At 35.9% G+C, this 27,232-nt stretch overlaps 1 protein-coding gene across 2 annotated transcripts in view; it reads right to left on the reverse strand.

The window, feature by feature from the left end:
- The window catches only part of TRPC4 (transient receptor potential cation channel subfamily C member 4), a 270,542-nt gene that overhangs the window by 129,962 nt on the left and 113,348 nt on the right, over positions 1 to 27,232 (reverse strand). The gene's annotated exons all lie outside the window — the stretch shown is intronic.

Genomic DNA, 27,232 nt, shown 5'->3' on the forward strand with positions numbered 1-27,232 from the left:
ATAGGAAAATTATCACTTGAAATTTATACAGATACAACTAAATAAGTTCATAATCAATTATTTTGGAAAATATCATTGCTTAGCTACTTCTATGCATGTATTGTTGAGTGGTACAACATCTACCAATACAAACTATGAACTCCTCTTTATCCACTCATGGTCTCAGTTATGATCTAGAGAGTCTTTGGCATCAAAAACTATGTTATTTAACTCTAAAACTCTCCAACCATATGTACTTCAACTATCCAAGCACAATAACAAGAACATAACCCAAATTTTAAAAAAATGGGCTCAAGAATTGAAAAGATACCATCAAAAAATATACTAGTGTCAAATAAGCATGTCAAGGATGCTCAATATTATTTGTTATCTTGAAAATGCAAAGTAAAACCGCAATGAGATAACACTACACACCTATTAGAATAGCTAAAATAGAAAAGATTAACTATGTCTGTGTTGCTAGGAATCTGGAGAAACAGGAACTCTCATACATTGCCCATCAAAATGTAAATGGCCACTTTGCAAATCATTTACAGTTGTTTGTTTGTTTTTTAATTTAAACCTACACTTACCATATAATGAACTCATATCAATCCCAGGCACTTGTACAAAAGAAAAAAAAAGCATATATCTATCCAAAGACTGCACACAAATGTCATAATAGGTTTGATTAATAGCCCAAAACAAGAACAATTCAAATTTCCATCAAACAATGAATAGGTAAACAAAATGTGGTATATTCATATATAAAAGATTACTCAGCAATAAGAAAAAGGAACTGTTGATGTAGATACATGGTTGAATCTCAAAATAATTACTAATGAGAAAAGCAGAGGAGAAAAGAACACATGTTGTATAATTCCATTTATATAAACTCTAGAAACTCTGCACTCTGGTCCACAGTGACAGAAAGCAGAGCAGCAGTTGTCTGGGAAAGGGCAGGGTGTGCAAAGGAAGGTTATTAAAGGGAAATTTGTGGGGATTATAGACATGGTATGTTCACTATATTAATTGTGGTGATATTTTTAAGGTGTATACATAGAAGAAGTTATCAACGTATTCACTTTAAATATGCACAGTTTATTGTATTTCAATTGTACCTCAATGAAGTTGTTTGAAGATGTTCTTCTATGGATGGTGTGACAGGCACATTCAGGATGATTTACCTCAGTCTGTTACCAATGTTATCAAATCATTGCAATATAACTTCTTGGTTTAGATAGCATGAGATAGTATCATTGTATCAGATGTTATTATCACAGGCCAAAACTAGGAAGATAGGTCTATTTTCTGCCCAAATTGTTAGCCAAACACCATAAGGCTGAGATGACTGGCCTTGCAGAATGCAAATTTAACTGTGTCTCTTTCTGATTTAAAAGTTTCTTCTGGTATTTGAGTCTTCAGGAAAAAGGCTCAGGCTGATGCAAGGCCCACTGGGCCCCAGACCCTTGACTATGACCTCCTTTCTCCCAGCTGTGCATATCTATAGGTCAAGCACACACATGATTCAGAATGTTCTGACCACATCTGGGCCTTTCTTACTGTTGTAAGTTTGTATTTGCTGACAATTTTGCTTGTAATTATCCAATTCTCATAGTGCATTCCTCTTGATCCTCCAACTCAGCTTATAATTCTCCTGGTCACCCCTAGGGTCTATTTGTCCTTTTTCTCAGGACTGGCATTGTACCTTGAACATACATTTATAATTACACTTACTATATTTCCCCATGTATAAGATGCTCCCATATATAAGACACATCTTAAATTTGGGGCTGGAAATTTGAAAAAAATTTATTACATAAAGTTACTGAACTCAAGTTTTATTCATCATAAAATTCATACAACTCCTCATCATTGTCAAAACTCCCATCCATTAGCTTGTCCTCATCTGTATCTGATGATGAATCACTGTCTTCATATATTGCCTCGTCCTCAGTTCCATCTATGGCATTTGAAATACCACAACCACTGTATAAGATGCACCCAGTTTTTAGACCACAAACTTTTCAGAAAAGGGTGCATCTTATATATGGGGAAATATGGCATTCCCTTTCTTTTCTGCATTTTATTTATGGGTTACAGTGAGCTATTTTAGAAGGGTCTGTACTTTTTCACCACTCAGTTCCTAGCCCCAGTGCTTGGCACTGAGATGTCAATGAATGTTTACTCAATTGAATTAACTGTTTAACATTCTCAAGGCATATAGACCTATTTAATCAGGCACGAATTATTCATGTAAGTTCCACAGAAAAGCCTGAGTTGAAGTCATTAATCTCAACAATAGAAAGGACACATTTTACACTCTTGTCCTTATATCCAGAAGCCACAAAATTAATTGCTTCCATTTCTTCTTAATACAATGATTTTCAACCTTTTCCATCTCATGGCACACATAAACTAATTACTAAAGTCCTGCAGCATATCAAAAAATATATTATTTGCTGATTTGACAAAAACAAACAAACAAACAAAAACAGGTGTAATTTTGCTTCATTCACACCAGATGGCTATTGTTGTGTTGGATGTTGTCATATTTTTTTTTTCTCAGTTTATACTTATGACTTTACTCTTTGTCAAAGTTATACCAATGTTTTCTAAAAAAACAGATGAGAGGTAGACTTCAGCACCCAAACCACTCTGTGTTGTCATATTTTTTTACTTGATAGTGTAAGGGTAAAGAGGTCCATGCCCCTGACGAAATACTCAGGTATTGCATGTTTTAAAAATTCTTGCAGCACACCAGTGTACCTCTTGTGGTTGAAAATTGCTGTCTTAATGTAGTGTGAAATAGTCCAGACAGTTTATCAGGAGTTCCACTGTGTTGTTTAAGCAGAGGTTGAGAAGGCTGTCTCAGTCCAGGTTAGATGTCAGTCCTTAGAAGCTGTTAAAAATTAAGTTTGCCTTGGAAAATAAATCTTTACAAGGAGCACAGACCAGACTATTTCAAGTATATATTTGCCAAGGAAAAACATTTCAGACAAATGTAGTCCAAATCCACAAGAATCAATGAGAGAGGGATAAGACCTGAAAGTCACAAATATGGTCTTCACTACTTTTTAATTCTATTAATGTTGCTTTAAAGGAAGATAATGATGGATGATAATGACATTCTTCCCTTTACTTTGCTCTTTTATGCAATCAGAGATAGGCATGTTTGATGAAAAATGTAAAAAAATAATATATTCATCTCAAGGAACACGTTTCCTTGAATGTAAAACTATTGATGATGTCTAAATATTGAGAAGAAATTCCAATGCTGGACTCATGCAAGAAAACACTGATGCTAAAATATGTACATATGAAATACTAATTTAAAAAAAATCACTTTAAATATCTATGCAGGTAATAAATATTATTCACTACTCATATAATATTGAAACATTTGAAAAGTAGATTCAAAGTTTTGTTTTCTTATATTATTATGATAGCTATCAGACGACACATACTTATAAGCTTAAGCAACCTGTATGTTTCAACTTGAATTCTCAATACTTAGTATCACTCTGTTCCAAAAGGTAAATACAACAGAAACTGTATTTCATCAAGTTATAAATTTCTGTAATACAATGTTTGTTGATTAGGGATTGTCTCTAAAAACTTTTCAGTAGCTATTGTTAAATATCATAACATGTGAAAATATTTAGGAGAGTTCTGCATTTATAATGTGATTACAAATTCCAAGGCAATTCTATAATAAGCCTAGTCTATAGAAAGAGTTCAATTTTCATGAAGTTTCTTATGCCAGCACCAGTAACCATTCTTACCCCGCCTCCCCACCCTCCTACCCACCAAAACTACCGGCACCAAGACTCAGGCAGTCCCCTGCACAGTAAACCAGCCATTCTAACCTTCCTGCTTTCCTGGGATCAAAACTGCACATCTGCTTTCTTAGCAACAAAACCAAGACTGTTCCTTTAGAGCTGCTTGTATTTAATTTGGAAAGGTCTGATTATGAGATAAAAATAACTCATAATACAAAATCATAGCAAATTGGATTCACCTGTTTCATTTGCATTAAAGAATGATAAAAGGTAGTGAATGACAGAGATTTAGGTGCTAGAACAGAGGAACTATAACTTTTACCCTCGGTTCTTCCCACTACCCTCGGTCTTGGTACGACTCTCCAGAGCAGCTCAGAGAGGAAGAAGGACAAGCAATCATCATGTTCTCAACCTTCAATGCAGGTGCCCTCTCTATCCTAAAATAGTGATTCAATTTTTGGTTAAGACAGGAAGCTTCCATACTTGCTAATGAACAAAGTTACAATCTTAGCATACTAAAGATAATGATAATTATACAGAATGTCTTTTTTTTGTATCTAGACTTTCAGTAGAAATAAATGAAAGCTGTGAGGACATTTACAAATGCTCAAGAGTTTCTTGCAAAATTCTCTAGTGGTGGAAAGTCCATTTGATAGCAAACAGAAACTCTCTGCTTCATGTCATCTAGACATATTATGGCCAACTGTGAGCAACTATTTAACTGCATCCTAACATTCATTATACAATTTTTGGTACATCATACATATGAGAAATATAGTCAAAATATTTACTTATATTTTAGTCAGGATAAGTTTACTTTACCCAAAACATTGTGGAAAGCTGAAGACAGTTTGAACTTTTTACCTTTTACTAAATTTAGTAACACCATAATATTCTGACTCTGCTATAGGTACTTCATTCCTTAATTCAAAAAGAATCCAAAAGTCACAATAAGAATCAGAGAGGGGATGTTTTCATATATATTCCCAGAATTGAAGGGCAATAAGGCTATAAAAAAATAATAATTTCTAGTACATTATTTCATTTATTTAGTTAGCTGAAAATAAAAAACCTAAACGTCCAAACAATGGCAAACAAACTTTTTTCTTCCCCCTCCATATAAATAAGTGGCACCAAGCATCCCTTCCTCGCTACCTCCTCAGCATGCTAAGATGCTTATTTTAGTCAATGGTTGGAGAAGCCTTTATACTAACATTTCTTAAGATTGGCATATTCTGGCTATTTCAACTTTACCACAATAATTTTCTGTCATGTTTGTACAAGTTACAAGTCTCTGCAGAGCAGAAAATGTCCTTCTCCAACTGGAGCTAAGTCCAAGACAAAACTTTCCACCCCAGGGTAGTATGGAGGCAGAAAACACGACCGGCAGGGAAACATGGGGAGTCTCTTTTAAGGTCGTTTCACAGTTTCAGGGCAATCTTTACTTCTAAATGTAGCTAAATGTTTAAAGATTGAGATTATTAAATTGAGGATTTGGGATGTTCATTCACTCATTAGCTAAGAGGTGATAATACCTTCTAGTATCATTGTTGGGTTCCAAATGCTACTTTAATGTCCAGATTTGAAGAGAATACGAAACATCATTAGAATCTGTTAATTACATTCAAGCGATGTTAAATTTGTATAATATACAGGTCACTTTGTCCTATTAAGAGTATAGAGTTCACTTTTTTAATTCTAATTAGTGCTATCAACAAGACCACCCTCAGATGCCAATAAGAAAGAGGAAATCGAATATTATGGATACAAAAGAAAGAGAGGTAACACAAATAGATGTGGAAAAATCTATGGAGAAAAGACTTAACATATTGGAAGCCTTGGAGCTAAACGACAGAGAATTTAAAATAGAAATCTTAAAAATACTCAGAGATATACAAGAAAACACAGAAAGGCAATATAGGGAGATCAGAAAACAACTCAATGAACACAAAGAATATATTACCAAGGAAATTTAAACTATAAAAACAAATCAAACAGAAATGAAAAACTCAATTCACGAGCTGAAAAACGAGGTAACAAGCTTAGCTAGCAGAACAACCCAGATTGAAGATAGGATTAGTGAAATAGAAGACAAACAACTTGAGGCACAACAGAGAGAAGAAGAAAGAGACTCAAAAATAATAAAAAACGAGAAAGCCCTACAGGAATTATCTGACTCCATCAGAAAGAATAACATAAGAATAATAGGTATATCAGAGGGAGAAGAGAAAGAAAATGGAATGGAGAATATACTCAAACAAATAATAGACGAGAACTTCCCAAGCCTGTGGAAAGAACTAAAGCCTCAAATTCAAGAAGCAAACAGAACACCGAGTTTTCTTAACCCCAACAAACCCACTCCAAGGCACATCATAATAAAGATGACACAAACCAATGACAAAGAAAAAATTCTCAAGGCAGCCAGGGAAAAGAAGAGTACAACATATAAAGGAAGGCCTATTAGATTATCATCAGATTTCTCAGCAGAAACTCTACAAGCTAGAAGAGAGTGGACCCCAATATTTAAAGCCCTGAAAGAGAGGAACTTTCAGCCAAGAATACTATACCCATCAAAGCTATCCTTCAAGTATGAAGGAGATATAAAAACATTCACAAATACAGAAAAGATGAGAGAATCTATCACGAGAAAGCCCCCACTCCAGGAAATACTAAAGGGGGTTTTCCAACCAGATTCAAAGAACAAAAGAAAACAACACCACAAGTAACAGCTCCACCAAGAACACAATAAAACCAAACTTAAACTGTGACAACAAAGGAAAAAAAAGGGGGGGAGAGAATGGAGATTAACAGTAGCAAAGGACGATTAAGTGCAGAAATACTTATAAGATAGGGTACTACAATGAATATGGTAGATACCCTTTTCATTACTTAATGGTAACCACCCTAGAAAAAACCACCACAAAAAGACATGACTTAAAAAAGGTAGCAACAGAGGAAAGAAGTATGGAACACAAACAAACAGAAACAAATGATAGAAAAACAAAAGAGAAGAATCAAACTAGATACAAAACTAACAGAAAGCAATTTATAAAATGGCAGTAGGGAACCCACAAGTGTCAATAATTACACTAAATGTAAATGGATTAAACTTACCAATAAAAAGACACAGAGTAGCAGAATGGATTAAAAAAGAAAATCCAACTATATGCTGCCTACAAGAAACACATCTAAGCAACAAGGATAAAAACAAATTCAAAGTGAAAGGCTGGAAAACAATACTCCAAGCAAACAACACCCAAAAAAAAGCAGGTGTAGCAATACTCATATCTGATAATGCTGACTACAAGACAGAAAAAGTACTCAGAGACAAAAATGGTCACTTCATAATGATTAAGGGGACACTGAATCAAGAAGACATAACAATCCTTAATATATATGCACCAAACCAAGGAGCACCAAAATATATAAGACAGCTACTTATTGACCTTAAAACAAAAACTAACAAAAATACAATCATACTTGGAGACCTCAATACTCCGCTGACGGCTCTAGATCGGTCATCCAAACAGAGAATCAATAAAGATATAGTGGCCTTAAACGAAATACTAGAACACCTGGATATGATAGACATCTACAGGACACTTCATCCCAAAGCGACAGAGTATACATTTTTCTCTAGTGTACATGGAACATTCTCAAGAATTGACCATATGTTGGGCCACAAAGACAATATCAGCAAATTTAGAAAAATTGAAATTGTACCAAGCATATTTTCTGATCATAAAGCCTTGAAACTAGAATTCAACTGCAAAAAAGCGGGGGAAAAACCCACAAAAATGTGGAAACTAAACAACATACTTCTAAAAAATGAATGGGTCAAAGAAGAAATAAGCGCAGAGATCAAAAGATACATACAGACAAATGAAAATGAAAATACGACATATCAGAATCTCTGGGATGCAGCAAAAGCAGTAATAAGAGGAAAGTTCATATCACTTCAGGCCTATATGAACAAACAAGAGAGAGCCGAAGTAAACCACTTAACTTCACACCTTAAGGAACTAGAAAAAGAAGAACAAAGACAACCCAAAACCAGCCGAAGAAAGGAGATAATAAAAATCAGAGCAGAAATAAATGAAATAGAGAACAAAAAAACTATAGAAAAAATCAATAAAACAAGGAGCTGGTTCTTTGAAAAGATCAACAAAATTGACAAACCCTTGGCAAGACTCACCAAGGAAAAAAGGCACAGGACTCAAATAAATAAAATCCAAAATGAAAGAGGAGAGATCACCACAGACATCATAGATATACAAAGAATTATTGTAGAATACTATGAAAATTTATATGCCACCAAATACAACAATCTAGAGGAAATGGATAAATTCCTAGAACAATACAACCTTCCTAGACTGAGTCATGAAGAAGCAGAAAGCCTAAACAGACCAATCAGCAGGGAGGAAATAGAAAAAACTATTAAAAACCTCCCCAAAAATAAAAGTCCAGGCCCAGACGGTTATACTAGTGAATTCTATCAAACATTCAAAGAAGACTTGGTTCCTATTCTACTCAAAGTCTTCCAAAAAATTGAAGAAGAAGCAATACTTCCAAACACATTTTATGAGGCCAACATAACCCTCATACCAAAACCTGGCAAGGATGGCACAAAGAAAGAAAACTACAGACCAATATCTCTAATGAATACAGATGCTAAAATTCTAAACAAAATACTGGCAAACCGAATACAACAACATATTAAAAAAATAATACATCATGATCAAGTGGGATTCATCCCAGAATCTCAAGGATGGTTCAACATACGCAAAACGGTTAACGTAATACACCATATCAACAAAACAAAGAACAAAAACCACATGATCTTATCAATAGATGCAGAAAAGGCTTTTGATAAAATACAACACAATTTTATGTTTAAGACTCTCAACAAAATGGGTATAGAAGGAAAATATCTCAACATGATAAAGGCCATATATGATAAACCATCAGCCAACATCATTTTAAACGGCATAAAACTGAGGACTTTCTACCTTAAATCAGGAACAAGACAGGGTTGTCCACTCTCTCCACTCTTATTTAACGTGGTGCTAGAAGTTCTGGCCAGAGCAATCAGACAAGACAAAGAAATAAAAGGCATCCATATTGGAAAAGAAGAAGTAAAGGTATCACTTTTTGCTGATGATATGATCCTATACATCGAAAACCCGAAGGACTCAACAAAAAGATTATTAGAAACAATAAACCAATACAGTAAGGTCGCAGGATACAAAATTAACATACAGAAGTCCATAGCTTTTCTCTATGCCAACAATGAAATATTAGAAAACGAACTCAAAAAAATAATCCCCTTCACGATTGCAACAAAAAAAATAAAATACCTAGGAATAAACATAACAAAGAATGTAAAGGACCTATATAATGAAAATTACAAAGCATTGTTAAGGGAAATCGAAAAAGATACAATGAGATGGAAAAATATTCCTTGTTCTTGGATAGGAAGAATAAATATAATCAAAATGGCCATATTACCCAAAGCAATATACAAATTTAATGCAATTCCCATCAAAATCCCTATGAGATTTTTTAAAGAAATGGAACAAAAAATCATCAGATTTATATGGAACTATAAAAAACCCCGAATAGCCAAAACAATCCTAAGGAAAAAGAATGAAGCTGGGGGCATTACAATACCTGACTTTAAACTATATTATAGGGCCACAATAATCAAAACAGCATGGTATTGGCAGAAAAATAGACACTCAGACCAATGGAACAGAATAGAAAGCCCAGAAATAAAACCACATATATATGGTCAAATAATCTTTGATAAAGGGGCCAACAACACACAATGGAGAAAAGAAAGCCTCTTCAACAAATGGTGTTGGGAAAACTGGAAAGCCACATGCAAAAGAATGAAACTCGACTACAGCCTGTCCCCGTGTACTAAAATTAATTCAAAATGGATCAAAGACCTAAATATAAGACCTGAAACAATAAAGTACATAGAAGAAGACATAGGTACTAAACTCATGGACCTGGGTTTTAAAGAACATTTTATGAACTTGACTCCAATGGCAAGAGAAGTGAAGGCAAAGTTAAATGAATGGGACTACATCAGAATAAAAAGTTTTTGCTCAGCAAGAGAAACTGATATAAAAATAAACAGACAGCCAACTAAATGGGAAATGATATTTTCAAACAACAGCTCAGATAAGGGCCTAATTTCCAAAATTTACAAAGAACTCATAAAACTCAACAACAAACAAACAAACAATCCAATAAAAAAATGGGAAGAAGACATGAATAGACACTTCTCCCAGGAAGAGATACAAATGGCCAACAGATATATGAAAAGATGCTCAGCTTCATTAGTTATTAGGGAAATGCAAATCAAAACTACAATGAGATACCACCTCACCCCTGTTAGATTAGCTATTATCAACAAGACGGGTAATAGCAAATGTTGGAGAGGCTGTGGAGAAAAAGGAACCCTCATTCACTGTTGGTGGGACTGTAAAGTAGTACAACCATTATGGAGGAAAGTATGGTGGTTCCTCAAAAAACTGCAAATAGAACTACCTTATGACCCAGCAATCCCTCTACTGGGTATATACCCCAAAACCTCAGAAACATTGATACGTGAAGACACATGTAGCCCCATGTTCATTGCAGCACTGTTCACAGTGGCCAAGACATGGAAACAACCAAAAAGCCCTTCAATAGAAGACTGGATAAAGAAGATGTGGCACATATACACTATGGAATACTACTCAGCCATAAGAAATGATGACATCAGATCATTTACAGCAAAATGGTGGGATCTTGATAACATCATAAGGAGTGAAATAAGTAAATCAGAAAAAAACAAGAACTACATGATTCCATACATTGGTGGAACATAAAAATGAGACTAAGAGACATGGACAAGTGTGTGGTGGTTACCAGGGGTGGGGGGAGGGAGGACAGGGGGAGAGTTAGGGGGAGGGGGAGGGGCACAGAGAACTAGATAGAGGGTGGCGAAGGACAATCTGACTTTGGGCGAGGGGTATGCAACATAATTTAATGACAAGGTAACCTAGACATGTTTTCTTTGAATATATGTACCCTGATTTATTAATGTCATCCCATTACCATTAATAAAAATTTATTTTAAAAAAAAGAGTATAGAGTTCATATTAAAAATATTATTATTGATCAATAATCACTGTAGAATTCCTAATGAAGTGAGGAAGGCAAAACTTTGTATATGAGGCCCTGGCCGGTTGGCTCAGTGGTAGAACGTCGGCCTGGCGTGCAGAAGTCCCTGGTTCGATTCCTGGCCAGGGCACACAGGAGAAGCGCCCATCTGCTTCTCCACCCCTCCCCCTCTCCTTCCTCTCTGTCTCTTTCTTCCCCTCCCGCAGCCAAAGCTCCATTGTAGCAAAGATGGCCCGGGCGCTGGGGATGGCTCCTTGGCCTCTGCCCCAGGCGCTGGAGTGGCTCTGGTTGCAACAGAGCAATGGCCCGGAGGGGCAGAGCATCGCCCCCTGGTGGGCAGAGCGTCGCCTCCTGGTGGGCGTGCCGGGTGGATCCCGGTCGGGCGCATGCGGGAGTCTGTCTGACTGTCTCTCCCAGTTTCCAGCTTCAGAAAAATACAAAAAAAAAAGAAAAAAAAAAAAAGAAAAAAAAAACTTTGTATATGAAGCAACTAGAAAATAAGAAATTATATCTTCTTTCACCATTCACCTTTCCTCCCTTACTGCACATTCTCAGCCAAATGGTCCTCTGTCCCAAACATTGCCTTCTCATTTAACCACTCAAGTCACCATGCCATCTTCTTCTCTGGCCAGCTTTCATTATGAGAAAGAAACACTTTGCACAAGTAGTATGTTTTCTCTCTACAAACATATGTCAGCATCATGTATAATACATGCCATTATAGTTAACCCTTTATTGATATATTTATCTCTGTATACCTCCATACTAATGTGATATTATTTATCTCTGCATCTGCAATGCTTTCTATAGTTTCTGGTACAAAGAAAATCCTTGAAAATATTTTTAGAATGAATAAATAAATATTTGCATAGCAGCATCAGAAATATATACTTTACTACACTTAAAATTGCGCCTATGTAATTTTATGGCTTTAAAACTGCTATTCAGCATGGAAGAAGAGGCCAAGTCTAAACAGATGCTGAAGGCTAAAGAAAGAAGTATAAACAATGAGGTATTCTTACCGTAGGAAGTCAAAGATATATAACTGGCTTTCCTACTCTGCCATAAGAATTTAGAAGAAAATTATCATCTGAATAAATAAGCATGGCCATTATACATGGAAAATACTATTTTTCTTATATTTTGTTATAAATTAATACTGATTTCTTATTCTTGTTGGATTATTAGATTCTACTTCCCTGACTTATGTAAACATGAAGATAAAATACTAATCCTTGGACATGTATAAGACTTGGAGTTTCAACCAGATAAGCTTTGATTGTGACTATGTTTTAAAAGGCAATACTTAAACAATAAAGTAAACAAAAAAAAAAACCGCACAAAATTGCCCCCACCCCAGTTGCTAGTTTTAGTTTTCAAAGGAGCTGATAATTTATGTTTTTCAGATTTTGAGAGGGTAAGTTACTACTCCAACCTCCATAAAAATGTAGTTCACAAAATATTCTCATTCTTATTTTTAAACTATGGTAAAATTAACATTATAGATTTGATATGGAAATTATTGTTTTTACATTAAACAGATGAACATAGCTTAGAACTATAAATATCAGAGACTGTTTTCTAGGTAAATACACCACTAAAGTATACACTGTACTTACTAATTACATTATTTATGCTTTCCAGTGTTAGAAAAAACTTCAGCTGATTTCTAATCTTTCTTATGGATCTTGAATTTCTCTTATCTCTGAGGTAGAGATCTGTGTGACTGAAGATATTTGGTTATGGATTTCATTAGTTATAGATTTTTTTATTTTTTAAATTTTTAATGGAATTTATTGGATTACACTGATTAATAGAAATATAGGTTTCAAATATAAGTTACAGATTTTCAATTAGCTAGGGCACTGTGTGACTGATACACAACAAACATTTATTTCTTTAATTTGTTTTACGGTTCTAGAGGTCAAGAAATCCAAGATTAAGACACAGCAGATTTGAGACCGAGTTTCTGATTTGAGACCGGGGCCTCTTCTTAGAAAGGCTCTAATCTCATTCTTGAGTGCCCTATACTTATGTTTCAATCTCTTCCCAAAGACTCCACCACCAAATAGCCTCTCATTGGGTTTCTATGTAAGAATTGTTAGGGGTTGGGTGGGATAAGACATTCAGTCTATCAAAGGAAAAAAGTAAACAAAGACAATGAATTTTTGAAGAAAAAGATAAAGTATGACTTTTACATCAAGGTAATGTACTGAAAAGTAAATTAAGTTTCTAGGTTCCATACAATGCTTTAAAATATGTAATTAGCCATTCTCTCTGATACCAAACAAAGGTAGATTTTATATTCTAAGGTGAGATTTTATTTAAAAACTCTCCTGACAGAAAAACCAAAATAACAAATTCTATTGTGAATATATGAATTCTCAAGTGAGTGTTCTCTAAAACCTCACATAGAATCAATTTAGATCAAACAAACACTGCACATCTCTCATTAAAAGATATGAGCTTTTTTTCTAGAGGCTTATTACTGCTGTTCAATTTCTAAACATTCTTTTGTTGTATTGTGAAACTTTATTAAGATAATTATTGATAATATCATGTTAAATGGATAATTATAGTGATAGTTATTTCAAACAGAAGAACTTCCTAGCAGCATATTTTTAAGAGTTTATAGTATAAGCAGCAGTACATTGAAAATGTTAGGTATGACACAAATGTTGCAGTGACAATCATATCATAAGTTTATTCAATTTTAATCTATTAGTTATTTATGGGAATAACAAATCCCTGATTCTAGCTTAAAGATTACTGAATTCTATATTTTAATTGCTTTTCCTTGAGGAGTAAGGTCCCAGAATAAGTAGATCACCCAAGTGTCAATAAATTTAAACTCCACTTTCATTATTAACTTTTTTGTTTATTTTAATGATTTTAGAGAGACAGGAAGGCAGGGAGAGAGGAGAAACACAGGAACATCAATTTGTCCCTGTATGTTCCCTGACCGGGAATCAAACCTGCAACCTCTGCACTTCGGGACAATGTTCCCACCAACCAAGTTATCTTGCTAGGGCTCCACTTTCATTATTTTCCCTACCATTCAAAATATGAGTCTCACTGTAGATGAGTGGATAAAAAATATGTGGTACATTCACATAATGGAATACTACAAAGACATAAAAGGATGGAATTCCTACCTTTTGCTACAGCATAAGCAAACTTGGAAATTATTGGGCTACGTGAAATAAGCCACTCGAAGAAAAACAAACACCATATGATTTTTATATGTGGAACCTAATGAGCACAAGAAACTGATAGAAAAAATAGAGACAGAGGCATGGGCCCATGGAACAGACTGACAGCTGTTGTGGGGGAAGGAGACTGGGGAGACTAAATGAAAGAAGGTGAAGGGATGAACCAGAAACCATATACACGTAACACACAGACACAGACAACAGTGTGGCTTCAGCCAGAGGGAAAGAAGGGTGGGGTGGGGTAGGTGGAGGTGGGACAAGAGGGAAATGCAGATGAAAAGAGACTTTGCTTGGGGCGATGGGCACACAATGCAGTGTGCAGATGATGTTTCATTGAGTTGGACACTTGAAACCTGTATGGCTTTGTGAACCAATGTCACCCCAATAAATTTAATCAAAAAGATATAATAAACATATTTAAGAAATTGGTAGTTTGTCAAGAGATTTAAACTGAGTAACTTTTTATTTTTTTTACATCTATTTCACCTTAAATGCTTGGCTTATTTAAAATGTAATTTGTTTTTACAGATATTTACTTTCCTTAGTCTAATTCAGTACTGTACCAAAAAAATACAATGTGAGTTACATATATATTTTAAATTTTTCTAATTGACATATTTAAAAAGAGGAAAAACAGGTGAAATTAATTTTCATAAGATATCTCTAGTCTAATTTTGAGATATAAGCAATTTAAAATTTATTAACGAGGTATTTTTCATTCTTTTTTTCTATTTGTTTGTACCAAGCCGTTGAAAGCTGGTATGTATCAGACACTTAGATTATATGTCAGTTTGGACAAATTGCATTTTAATAGCTTAACTGCCTCATGTAGCTAGTGGCTACCATTGACAGCACAGTGCTAGTGCTTTTCAAATTACCGACTATTCGATATCTTTTGGAATTTCTGAAGAAATCTCTAAGAGGGTCTTTGAGTACTGAATGTGGAGAAGAGTAATTTGTTGTTTCTGTGGCTGTTAATAAAAAGCCTATTCCAGAAGGGGGATAGACTGTACTTATTTCTCTGTCTGCCCTTTTCTTTAAGTTGTGACAAGCAGACAATTATATTTAACAATTTCTACACTTCTTCCTACTCCCACCCCAATGCCACTTGGTGCAGGGGATTTGCACTCCTCCTCTCCCTCCACTTATTGTATCCCTTCCTTATAATACTAAAATAGATGAAATATCAGGGGTTCTATTGGATTTCAGAAATCTAGTGCCCAGTCATAGACCTCTGCTCTTTGGATGTACCTTGAAGCCGATATCCCTATCTCGACAATAAAACCTGCTCCCATATATTTTTCTATGTGACCTAATCAGTAAGCAGTCCTCTAGTGTTAATAGTCCCCACTTCAAAGTGTAGTTCAGTCTATCAGTCAGTGACATCTTTGTTCAACATTTCAAACAGAACATGAGATGATGTTCCTGCTGGCTAAGGTTACTTTTAAGATCATGGCAGGACTATTCAGCTTTGATGTAGGAGCATTTCATCAGTGAGTTGACAGCCTTTAGAAAAGTTCTGCTGAAGAAAGATTTAGAGAACCTACTGGCCCTGGAAGAGGTGCATGTAGAGATGAGTGAGGAGCTGAAATGAATGGGAGGAGGCTGACAGATATACTTAAGTATGAGCAAATATCTCAAATGCTTAGGATTTTAAAATTGCAAATGCCTGGCTTACTATTTATCTGCTATTATTCCTCACAAGAAAAATTAATAAATAATGTTGTTTTTTTAACATTTACACATGATTAAAAAAATGAGTTAACAAAACATACTCACTATTTAACCTGACATTCTATGCCAGATATACCAAGACTTCTTGTAACACTCCATCATTTTTTTTAATTCATGAGTTTCTTTCCTCTCTCTGTAGCATCTCTTGTGGCCTGATGTCACTGATTCTCTACTCTATCTGGCTTGTTCTATTAGCTATACTTGCTACCTCAGTTTTCAATTCATATATTGAGTTCTTTATCTCTGTTTTTAAAGTTTCAATCTCTTTGATGAAGTACTCATTTTGTTCATTAATTTGTTTTTTGAGCTCACTAAATAGCCTATCAGTGTTTTTTTTGTTGTTGTTGTTGTTGTTTTGGGTTTTTTTCTGCATCTCACTAAGATTTTCAGAACTTCAATTTTGAATTCTCTATCAGTTAACTCCAGGGTTTCCATGAGGTTGAGATTGCTTTCTGAGCAATGTCTTTTTCTGGTGTAGCCATGGCATTTATTTTCTTCTTCCCTGATGGTATTTGAAAATGGTATTATTAAGAAATCTAACAGAAAACTAAAAAAAAAATTTTAAATACAATAAAAAAGCAAAAGAGAAAATCCAGCAAGAAAACAGAGCAAAAACTGAAAAAAATAAAAAAAACCTACAAAAATTTAAAATTAAAAATTAAAGAAAATGAAATTCAAAAGGAAACAAAATTTCAGTATTGAGAATTTCTGTTTTCTTCCAGTAGGTGATGCTGTATTATAAGTTTTACCTCTGTGTAATTTCTGGGCTGAGCTCCACTGAAACAATGTTGTAGGCAGGACTACAGTTATGATGATTGATGAGATATGCTGTGAGGGCTTTAGGGCTTTAGTAATGGCGACCTCAGGATCTAGGATGCTGAGGGGCACACTTTGGTTTTCTTTGTCTCTGTGTGGAGTGTAGGTTGTAGGAAGACCATGAGAACACTGGCTGTGACCCTCATTTTGCTGCCATTTTGGTGTAGTACTTCTCTTGAACTCAATCTCTCACCTCTTCCCAGCAGAAGAAGACCCAGTCACTCTGGGTTTCTCCCCTTTCAGTACCTGTGGCAAAAACCCAGAGAGTCCAGGCTTCCCTCCTTTCTGTCTTATCTCCTGCCTCCCTTATCAACCCTTCCAACCTTTAGTCGATTTCATGCACAGACTTTTTCAGGCATGCCTGTGAGACCAGCTAGGTTCTTTTGCTGCATTATAGCTGTTCAACTTTTTGAAGTTGCTAGGGGTGAAATCAAGGCTATTTCCTCATATGCTGCCATTACTCTGACATCATCCTGGTCATCAGTTATTTTCTCCACCTTATTCTTTTTTTTTAAATTAAGTGAGAGGTGAGGAGGCAGAGAGACAGATTCCCACATGTGCCTCAACAGAGATTCACCCAGCAAGCCCCCTACCAGGACATATGCTGCCCATCTGGGGATGCTCCTCCATTGCTCGGCAACTGAGCTATTTTAGCACCTAAGGCCCAAGCCATGGAGCCATCCTCAATACCTAGAGCCAACTTGTTCAAACTATTTGAGCCATGCTTCAAGAGGGTAAGAGAGGCCTGACCAGGCGGTGGTGCAGTGGATAGAGCGTCAGACCAGGATGCGGAGGATCCAGGTTCAAGACCCCGAGGTCTCCAGCTTGAGCGTGGGCTCATCTGGTTTGAGCAAGGCTCACCAGCTTGGACCCAAGGTTCGCTGGCTTGAGCAAGGGGTTACTTGGTCTGCTGAAGGCCCACGGTCAGGGCATATATGAGAAAGCAATCAATGAACAACTAAGGTGTAACAACAAAAAACTGATGATTGATGCTTCTCATCTCTCTCTGTTCCTGTCTGTCCATCCCTATCTATCCCTCTCTCTGGCTCTCTCTGTCTATGTAAAAAAAAAAAAAGAGGGGGGGGAGGAGGGAGTGGTGGAGAAGCAGATGGTCATCCCTCTTGTGTGCCCTGACTGGGAATCGAACCCAAGACTTCTACACATCAGGGCAACACTCTACTGCTGAGCCAACCAGCCAGGGCCTCTCTAACCTATTCTAAACACAGCACCTACAGTGACCTTGTCAAAACACAAATGGCAATTTTCTGCTTAAAGACTATTATTTTAATTCTGTATTATTTTTAACCTTAATTTTTTTTTCCAATTGCAGTTTACATTCAGTATTATTTTGTATTAGTTTTGAGTGTACAGCATAGTGGTTACCGTTAGACAATCATATATTTTACAAAGAGCTCCCCCACCCTGATATTTCCAGTATCCACCTGGCACGATACATAGTTATGACAATATTATTGATTATATGCTGTAGTTTACATTCCTGTAACTATTTTGTGACTACCAATTTGTAGTTCTTAATCCCTTTATTTTAAAGTCTTTTAATAGCTTCTTGCAGATTTTACCATGAAAACTAAAATTCTTAATGAGGATATGCCTAATCTGACTTCTGCCTGCCACTCTCCAGAGTTTCTTATGCCACTTGCTCTAGTGTCCTCTATGCTCCAGTCCCACTTGTCTCTCCTCACAACAGAACTGCCTCACATGGTGCTTCCTTTTCTGCAATGCTTTCCATACGCCCACTGCTCCCTCACTGCTTTATATTCTATTCCCCAGTCTGCCTACAACATCTAGACTGGTTCAGACAGCCTGCTGGAATTCTTATACAGATTGCCACACTCTCCTTTATTATACTTTTCACAGACTGCACTAATGTACTTATTGGAGTAATAATTTTTTTACATTATTTTTCCCATTGAATTAGTTACATATGCACAATAATTATATGTGTCATATCCACCTCTGCATCCCCAATGCCTAAACTGCCTGGCATGTGTAGTTGAGCAAATAATATTTGTTTATTGAGTAATTAAATATGTGTATTCTTGCATAAACAGATGAATAAAAGCAAAAAAAGTAATACTTATCTCTCTGCTCTTATCCTAAAACCCTTCTCAGTGTCCCAAAGAGTTTTTGCAGGAGTCTCATGGTCTGAACCTGGAAGCACTAGTTGCTGTTTAGCTTCCAGACTTGTCCACATTTTCCTTGGAATCTTAGTTGGAATATAGTTGGATCACCTGATGTTGCCAAAGCTAAGATGCATATCATTTTCAGTCTATGCGTGCATATTTCCAGTGCCAATACACAGTTATAAGAAAACTAATAAGGTAACCCTTTCTATTTTAGTGTAAATAAATATAGAAATGCTCTTTGTCACACAGAAAATAATGTGGTATTATAGGAAGAGTATAAGCTTCAGACCCAGAAAGACCTGTCTTTAAAATGAGGATTATATATAAAAATAGCTACCTTTTTCTTTTCAAAAATAAAATGAGACAAAGTATAAGAAGTACTGGGTGGATCCAAGATGACCAAGAAATAGGTAGAAGTTACACTCACCTCCTCCCAGGACCAAACTTGAATTACAACTAAATTATAGAACAATTAACCTAAGTAACCAACTAAAGACTTGCTGAACAGAAGTCGTATAACCAAGGAGTTACAGAAGAAGTCACATCAAGACTGATAGGAAGAGTGGAGGCACAGCAAGGGCACACACAGGTGGTAGTTGAGAATACCAACATATATCTCAGCTGTAAAAGTTCCCCCAGCTCTGTAGCTGGATAGAGGTACCTACACAACAGCTGGCTGTGAAAGTTAACAAGCATTCTATCTTCCAGGGAGATACAGGAGTTTGCTAGAGACCCAGGTCTTCTCTCAAAGGGCCAGCATACAAAATCTCATTCTCATTACTCATGCTGGGCTCTGGCGGTGGGAGGACAGATCAGACTAAAGTCACATGAAGAAAGACAGGGATTTGAGGCTCTGAGAGAAAGCTGAAAGGAAAACTACCAGGGCCCCTCTGCTGATTCCCTCTCCCATACTGCAAATGCCATTTGCTTGGGAGGAATACTTCCCTCCATACCACATCAACCTGAGGGGATGCTAGCCCATCCTCCTGATTCCCTGCCCACTACCCTGCAGAGCTCATGCCCTGCTGAGGTATCAGTTGCTTGGGCTCAAGTGTAAAAGTGAGAACAAACTCAGGGGATCTCAGTGACATAGTTGGGAGGCTCTGGGGCAGGAGTCATTCCCCCCAGATTCCCATGAGCTTGGCCGACATCTTCCCACATGGGAGATTCACTAGCCCCAACCTCTGGATACCTGGAAACTGGCCCTGCCAAGCTCAAGCTCTCAAGGAAGGAGGTCTAGGCAGAATCAGGGACAGACTGAGTGGTGTGGCTCTAGACACTGTGCCATTCTCCCCCCCCCCCTCTCCACACGCACACACATCAGACCTGTGCAGAGTTCTCCATTCACAAGACCAAATCTTCCTCTGTTTGGGCCTGATAAACAGTGCTGGCCTCATTTTGATGACTCCCTGAGACACATAACCACCACAAAGTTCTGTGGTGACCTGGTCAGTGGCAGTTAGGCTTAGTGGACCCTGAAACTTTTGCTGAGGGGTCCCAGGCCCAACACTAGCACTGAGTTTGAACATGTATCAATCTGGTAAACACCATTTTTAACCTACCTTGTGATCACTGAGAACGTATTTTATACCATTCAAGTGTCATCAGATGCTCTTTCAGTGACTGAGCCTAATAGGCAGATGGCAGGTGGACCTTTGGGTGCCTTGGGACTTTTGCTGACCTGTTCTGAGGCTTGGTTCTGGGGGAAGCCTGCCTTGGTGTTCAGCTTGGTCATTCTGATGGATGCCCAGGCCCAGCAGAAGCAGCCACACACTGTGGACTGAACTGTAGATCCAAACAGGTTGGTCAGGGCCAGTCAATGTCAGGCAGTGTCTGACACTGACCTACACCAGAGTCCCTCCAAAGTGGCCCCAAAACTAATACACCCAGTAGTAAGCTTCAGGCAACATCAAGCTGTCCACAATTAGTTTCACAAGTGATATAGCTAAAGAGAGTTCTCAGGAGGCAGCAAAGTAGGCTGAGGAAAACTCTCTGTGTGTGGTCAGCACCCACACCAAAGCTTATACACTCTGGTTCCAGTCAATCCTCACAGTCAGCCAGCCTGAGGGTTGACTCCATGCAAAAATGGGCCAAAAGCAATCAAGAATCAATTAAAAGAGGAGGGCTCACATTGCCCAAACAAGGGACATTCTTGGAACACCCAGCATAAGGAATCAAGGAAACTACATGTCTGGGTCTCATAAGACACCTACTACATAAGGTCACTATGCTCTTTCAGTGACTGAACCTAATAGGCAGATGGCAGGTGGACACAGGTGGAGGCACACAAAAACAAACACAAAGAGGCAGCCAAAATGGGGACACAAAGAAACAGACCCCAAATGAAAAAGTAGGAGCAATCTCCAGAAAAAGAGAAAAGTTCAGGGAGGCAAGAAATCTACTAGATATAAAGTTCAAAAACAATGGTTATAACAATAAAAGCTAGTGAGAACTTCAACAGTAGGAGAAAAAAAAACCATAAAAAAAGTCAGAAATAAAGAATACACTCTCTGGCTCTGGTCAGTTGGCTCAGTGGATAAAGCATCGGCCCAGTGTGTGGATGTCTGTGTTTGATTCCCAGTCAGGACACACATGAGAAGTGACCTGTTTCTAACCTCTGTTTCTAACCTCTCCCTCTCCCCTTTCTCCTTCTTTTCCCCTCTCATAGGCTCAATTGGTTCAAGCATCAATTCGGGCACTGAGGACAGCTTGGCTGATTTGAGCATTGGCCCCAGATGGAGGTTGCTGGGTGGATCCCGGTAGAGGCGCATGTGGGCGTCTATCTTCCCTCCTTTCACTTAAAAAACAAAGACAAAAACAATACACTTTCTGAAATAAAGATTAAATTAGAGGGAATAAACTGTGGGTTTAGTGAAGCAGAGAGTCAAATCAATGATTTGGAAGACAAGGTAGCAGAAAACACTCAAGCAGAGCAGCAATTAAAAGAAAATAAATAAAGAAGTAGGAAAGTATAAATGACCTTTAGAATAACATCATCTGCATCACAGAAGTACCAGAAGTAGAAGAGAGAGCAAGAGATTGAGAACCTATTTGAAGAAATAATGACTGAAAATGGCCCCATCTGGTGAAGGAAAAAGACACAGTAATCCAGGAAGCTTAGAATTCCAAACAAGAAGAATCGAAAGAGAACTACACAAAGAAACATAATTTAAATGCCAAAGGTTAAAATAACATTGAATGTAAACTGTAATTGAAAAAAAATTTTTTAATTTGGCAATTAAAATAAATAAATACAGTTTTAAATTATGGGTATGGGAGTGAGGGACTGAGAAGCCGATAAAGTCAAAAAGCTATTCACAGGAGTGGATTAGGCAATAACACAATAATTTTACCTTCAGTAAAATCAGTAACATTAGAAAAACGATTAACACAATACCAAGTGCAAGAATATCATGTATTCCTTCATTCCTCCTGCCCACTCTTCTCAGTGCACATATCTGCAATGAGGCATTAAGCACTTCAAAGCAATATGCAAATATTTCTATATTCACTTGCAACTCTGTAATGAGAAGTGGGTTTACTAAATTTAATCATTACTTAATCTTGGCATTGCGTCTGCCTTTATAAGAAATTATTATTCACTGGATCACAACTTTATAGGCTGTTTTTTTTTTTTTTTTTTTTCATACAAGGTCCTTGGGAAATCTGCCTATTGAAATGCAATCTTGGGTAAACATCCAGAATTTGCAAATATAAAAAGTGTGTCTCTTTCTTCTTCTACAACTGTATGTGGAGGTTTGACTGTGGTTAGAACTGAGTTGCTGGCAAGGAACTATCACTGCCAACATACGTGAGAAAAAGCAAAGTGACTCAGAGAAGCTGCAGTAATATGCTTCAGGCTCACCTCCTCCTTAGGAGCCAAAGAGCACACCTTAGGCTTCTGATGAATTTTTCTACACTTAGCTTTTAGCATGTCCTTAGGAAACTCTCAACTTAGTAAATCTTTGATAGAATTAAGGACACTGTTTCATGTGTATTTTAAATATTAAGAGAAACATGATGACTTTTTTCTCTTTTAGCTGCAAATTAAGAGCATAGAACAAATATTTTTAAAATGTATCTTAATTTTCTTTTTCCAGAAGGAAGTACCTTCTGCGGTTGCTGTGACTTCCTGCATGGCCTCTTAGATTGGGTAATGCTTGAGTTATCAATTTACCATCAAGGTGTTAGAAGATTTTACATATTAAAAATTATATAAGCATTACATGTAAGAAGTTGAACAAATTCATTGAAGAGTGGGTACCTCTTGGTATAGGAGAAAAGTAACTAGAAAACATTTAAAGTGGTGAGTATATTTGATTAAGTCTGGGCCTTCCTATGAAGAACTGTAGAGCTACATCTCTTACTATTAAAAATTCTAAGTAAAGCCTCTAATTACTGAATTTAAATTAAATTTTAAATAAAATTTTGAATCAGAAAGTTACAAATCAATTGATCTTAAAACTATTCATTTAAATTTTCACTTCTATTCTCATACCAATATTTCATGAGCAAGGTTTTCTTTACCATACGTTCACCAGTAAAAGATCAGGAATGGAACACTAACCTTAAGTTTCTAGCCAAATGTTTTACAGGAAAATGTCTAAACTGAGTTATTCTTTTACAAGATAAAATTGAGCTCTGAACCTACATGGCATATTCAGGAAGTGGAGTACTGTGTCTCTGTGGGAGTGAAAGTTGAGGTTTACTCTGTAGACTTAAAAGACATTACTGATGAAATATAAACTTTGATTCTTAAATATTTTTAATATAAAACCTCAGATAAACAGATCTTAAAAAAACACAATCTCTCTACTTAAGGTCTATTTTTAATCATTGCAAGTCTCAACAAGCATGGTATTTATAAACTAGGAAGCTGGAAAAATTTATTTTTAAACTGTCCTCTGTGAGTTTGTTTTCCTCCTAGCTGCTTCTCTTGGGTTTTGTGGCTTTGTGGAGTTTTCTTTGTGTGTGTGTGTGTGTGTGTGTGTGTGTGTGTGTGTGTGTGTGTTTTACATATATTCATATAGAAGAATACAATAGAGAGAATGGTAAAATATTGTAGAATGAATATATATTTATATGCACACATGATTACACTTGATTAACTCTTTGATTGAAGATTTATGGTGTTGGTAAAATAATACATATGAGTAGATAACTTAAACACCAGTTCTGAGGCTGCTCAGGAGATAATAGCTTAATTCATGGCAACAGTTCATAATAACAACATTTTATAAGGAGCACTAAGGAAAGAAATAGATTCAAAAACCATTTTTGAAATAGATAACAAAATTTATTTGTCATCAATGAATTATCATGACTTAGAGATTTAAGATAGGTTATATGGGAATCTTTCACAAAAAGTGAATAGCTAATAGATGAAGATTTTAAAAACTAGTTTTAGAACAGAGTATTACTTCTGTTTTACAAACATGAAGTATTTGAATCTACATTTTAAATACTATTAGTTCATTTGTAGTATATTAAACAATGCTAAAATAGTTCAGAGTTAAAATATTGCCCATAATCATGATATATAAAGCAATGTCTAATATAAAGGCTCATGAATGTTTTGAGAAGAATTTCCATATATATGATTAATACTCATTTAAAAAATTGCTGGGTTTGTTTTCTTTTTAATTTTCAGTGTCATCATTTCAGTAAGAGAAAAACAATGGGAAAACTAAATAATGTGGTCATTTAGATTAATTCAAAAAATATGTTTACCATTTATTAGTTTCTATGTTGTATTATAGATTCTCAGATTTTGCAATGAACAGAAAAAACCTATGTTGGTATAGTTTAGTTTCCATTTGGAGTGATGGGCAATAAAATAAAATAAAACAACAATCAACTCATAAGTATGTGACACAGTTAATAAAATATTGTAACATATTTACAAACCTGAAGAGCACTGTTATCATTTTGGCTCTATTCAGAGTGAAACTGAGAGCCACTGAAAAGTTTTAACTAGAGAACAGTGAGCAATGACATTATACGTATGTCCTATGCTTTGGTTCAAAGGCTGGCGTAGACCCAAGCAATACTGTGAAGATAAGTTCAACAAAAGTTAGTTACTGGACATGAGGCATAATGGAGAGAATAAGGTCATACTTGTAATATTGATATTTACTGAAGGTAGATTGCATTGATGCATCAATCTAGATTAATTTTAGAAGTTAGCATTGTACTTGACATTATACATATTGTTGGTATATAGAAACAGGGATGGAAAATGTTTTCTCTTGCATGCGAATGTGAATTTATTAGTAATGGTGACTGGAAATATTCACTGAAGAGGAGTCTGAGACTAAATTAACATTCAAAAGATACCTTTATCCTGTCATGTTTTTGTCTAGTATGGCTTAAAATTTCCTTGTATGCAGTTAAGAACTAAACTGTATGCTCGCAAGATTCATATGTTGAAGTCCTAATCCCTAGTATCTTAAAATGTGACTGTGTTTGTAGATAAGGTTTTTAAAGAGTTATAAGGTTAAATTAGGTATAGAGGAAAGACCATGCAAAGAAAGAGGAAGAAGACAACTATCTTCTAGCTGAGTAGGCTGGGCTCAAGAAACAACAGTCCCGTGAACACTTTGCTCTCAGATTTTGGCCTCCAGTGTTGAGGGAAGTTGTTACTCAGTCTCTGGTACTTTGTTATTTGTTATGGCTGCCCTAGCAGAATAATACTTAATCAACCCTCTTTAAAAGAACAACTATAACTTTATACAAGATAAAATAAAAAACTATTATACAGTTCTGAAAATGAAAAAATATATATTATAGGCAGATTCTGAATTAAAAGCAAACACTTGGAAGAAAAATACCAGGAGAGTTTCTCTTTCTCTATCTCTATCTATCTATCTATCTATCTAATCTATCAATCTGTACTATATTGCAATTTGGGTTGGTAAATACCCTAAAAATTTAATTCTGTTCTGAAGAAATAGATGACAATACTTAGGCCAACAGGCTGATGGAAAGTCAGAAGAGAATTCCGGAAGAGGAAAGTCAGAGATCAGGGTACTACATTGTGTGTATACCCTAAATCAGGCAATGGTAGGGAAGATGGTTGCTGAATGGGGTCTGGGGAAGAACTGAACTGAGATTTTAAACTGGCTTCAAGTTAAAAAAGAAAATACTTTAAAGCATCATAACAGAATCTAGAGTCTCCAAAACATAACTTTTATAATATCCAAGCTATAATGCAAAATTTCTCCATATAGAAGGAACCAGGGAATTGTGACCTGTTCTCAAGAGAAAAGACAGACAATGGAGGCTGACTCTTTGATGATTCAAATGATAATTTTAGCAGATGAGCACTTTAGAGCAGCTATTATAACTGTACTAAAGAAGATAAAGAAAAATATGGTCATAATAAATAAAAACATTAAGAATCTTAGCAAAGAGATAGAAACTATCAAGGAAAGACAAAAGGAGTGTCCCTCAATAGAGGATTGGATAAAGAAGCTGTGGTACATATATACAATGGAATACTACTCAGCCATAAGAAGTGATGACATATTGCCATTTATGACACCATGGATGGACCTTGAGAACATTAAATTAAGTGAAATAAGTAAATCAGTAAAAGCTAAGAACTCTACGATTTCACACATAGGTGGGATATAAAAATGACACTCATGGAAATAGATAAAAGTGAGTGGTTACCAGAAGAAAAGGGGTGTGGGGGAGGGGGATATGGGTGAGGAGTGGAAGGGTGTAAAGAGAGACAAGTATTTGATGACAGAAAATGATTTGACTTTGAGTGATGAGTATACAACCTAATCAACAGTTCAAATACTATAGAAATGTTTACCTGAAACCTATGTAATCTTGTTGATCAATTTTACCTTATTAAATTTAATTTTCTAAATAAAATTTAAAAAGAAATGATAATAAAAGCCTGATAGTGAAGAGAAAGATTTCAAAACTGAAAAGGACAGATTTTTGTTATAATTTCTGTAGGCTAAAATAGATATTAATATCCATTCTTAAAAAACCCTAAACTTACAACTAGACCACAGAGGATAATAACTGAGGTTTATTACAAAGCTTAAATTAGAGAAAAAATTAATTATGTTCTGTGAATTTTGTTTAAAAAGAAGGCAATATGTTAGATTTTCAGCCAGTGAATATAATACAATATGATTACATTAAAAGAAAATGTCACTCAAATTTTGACTATTTGGAATATTATTAGTATTATTTTTAGATATATTTCTTTTCAAATATCTTTTTGAATAAAAGATTTTCTTGCATATTCACTCACTGCTATTTCTAAAATAAATTTGCCAAGATTCAAAGACAGTAAATTCACTAAGACATCACATAGAAGTTACATTACTGGCCATATCTCAAAGGCCAAAGTTGCATACATACT

The sequence above is a fragment of the Saccopteryx leptura genome, chromosome 4 (genome assembly GCF_036850995.1).
Source record: "Saccopteryx leptura isolate mSacLep1 chromosome 4, mSacLep1_pri_phased_curated, whole genome shotgun sequence".
NCBI lineage: Eukaryota > Metazoa > Chordata > Mammalia > Chiroptera > Emballonuridae > Saccopteryx > Saccopteryx leptura.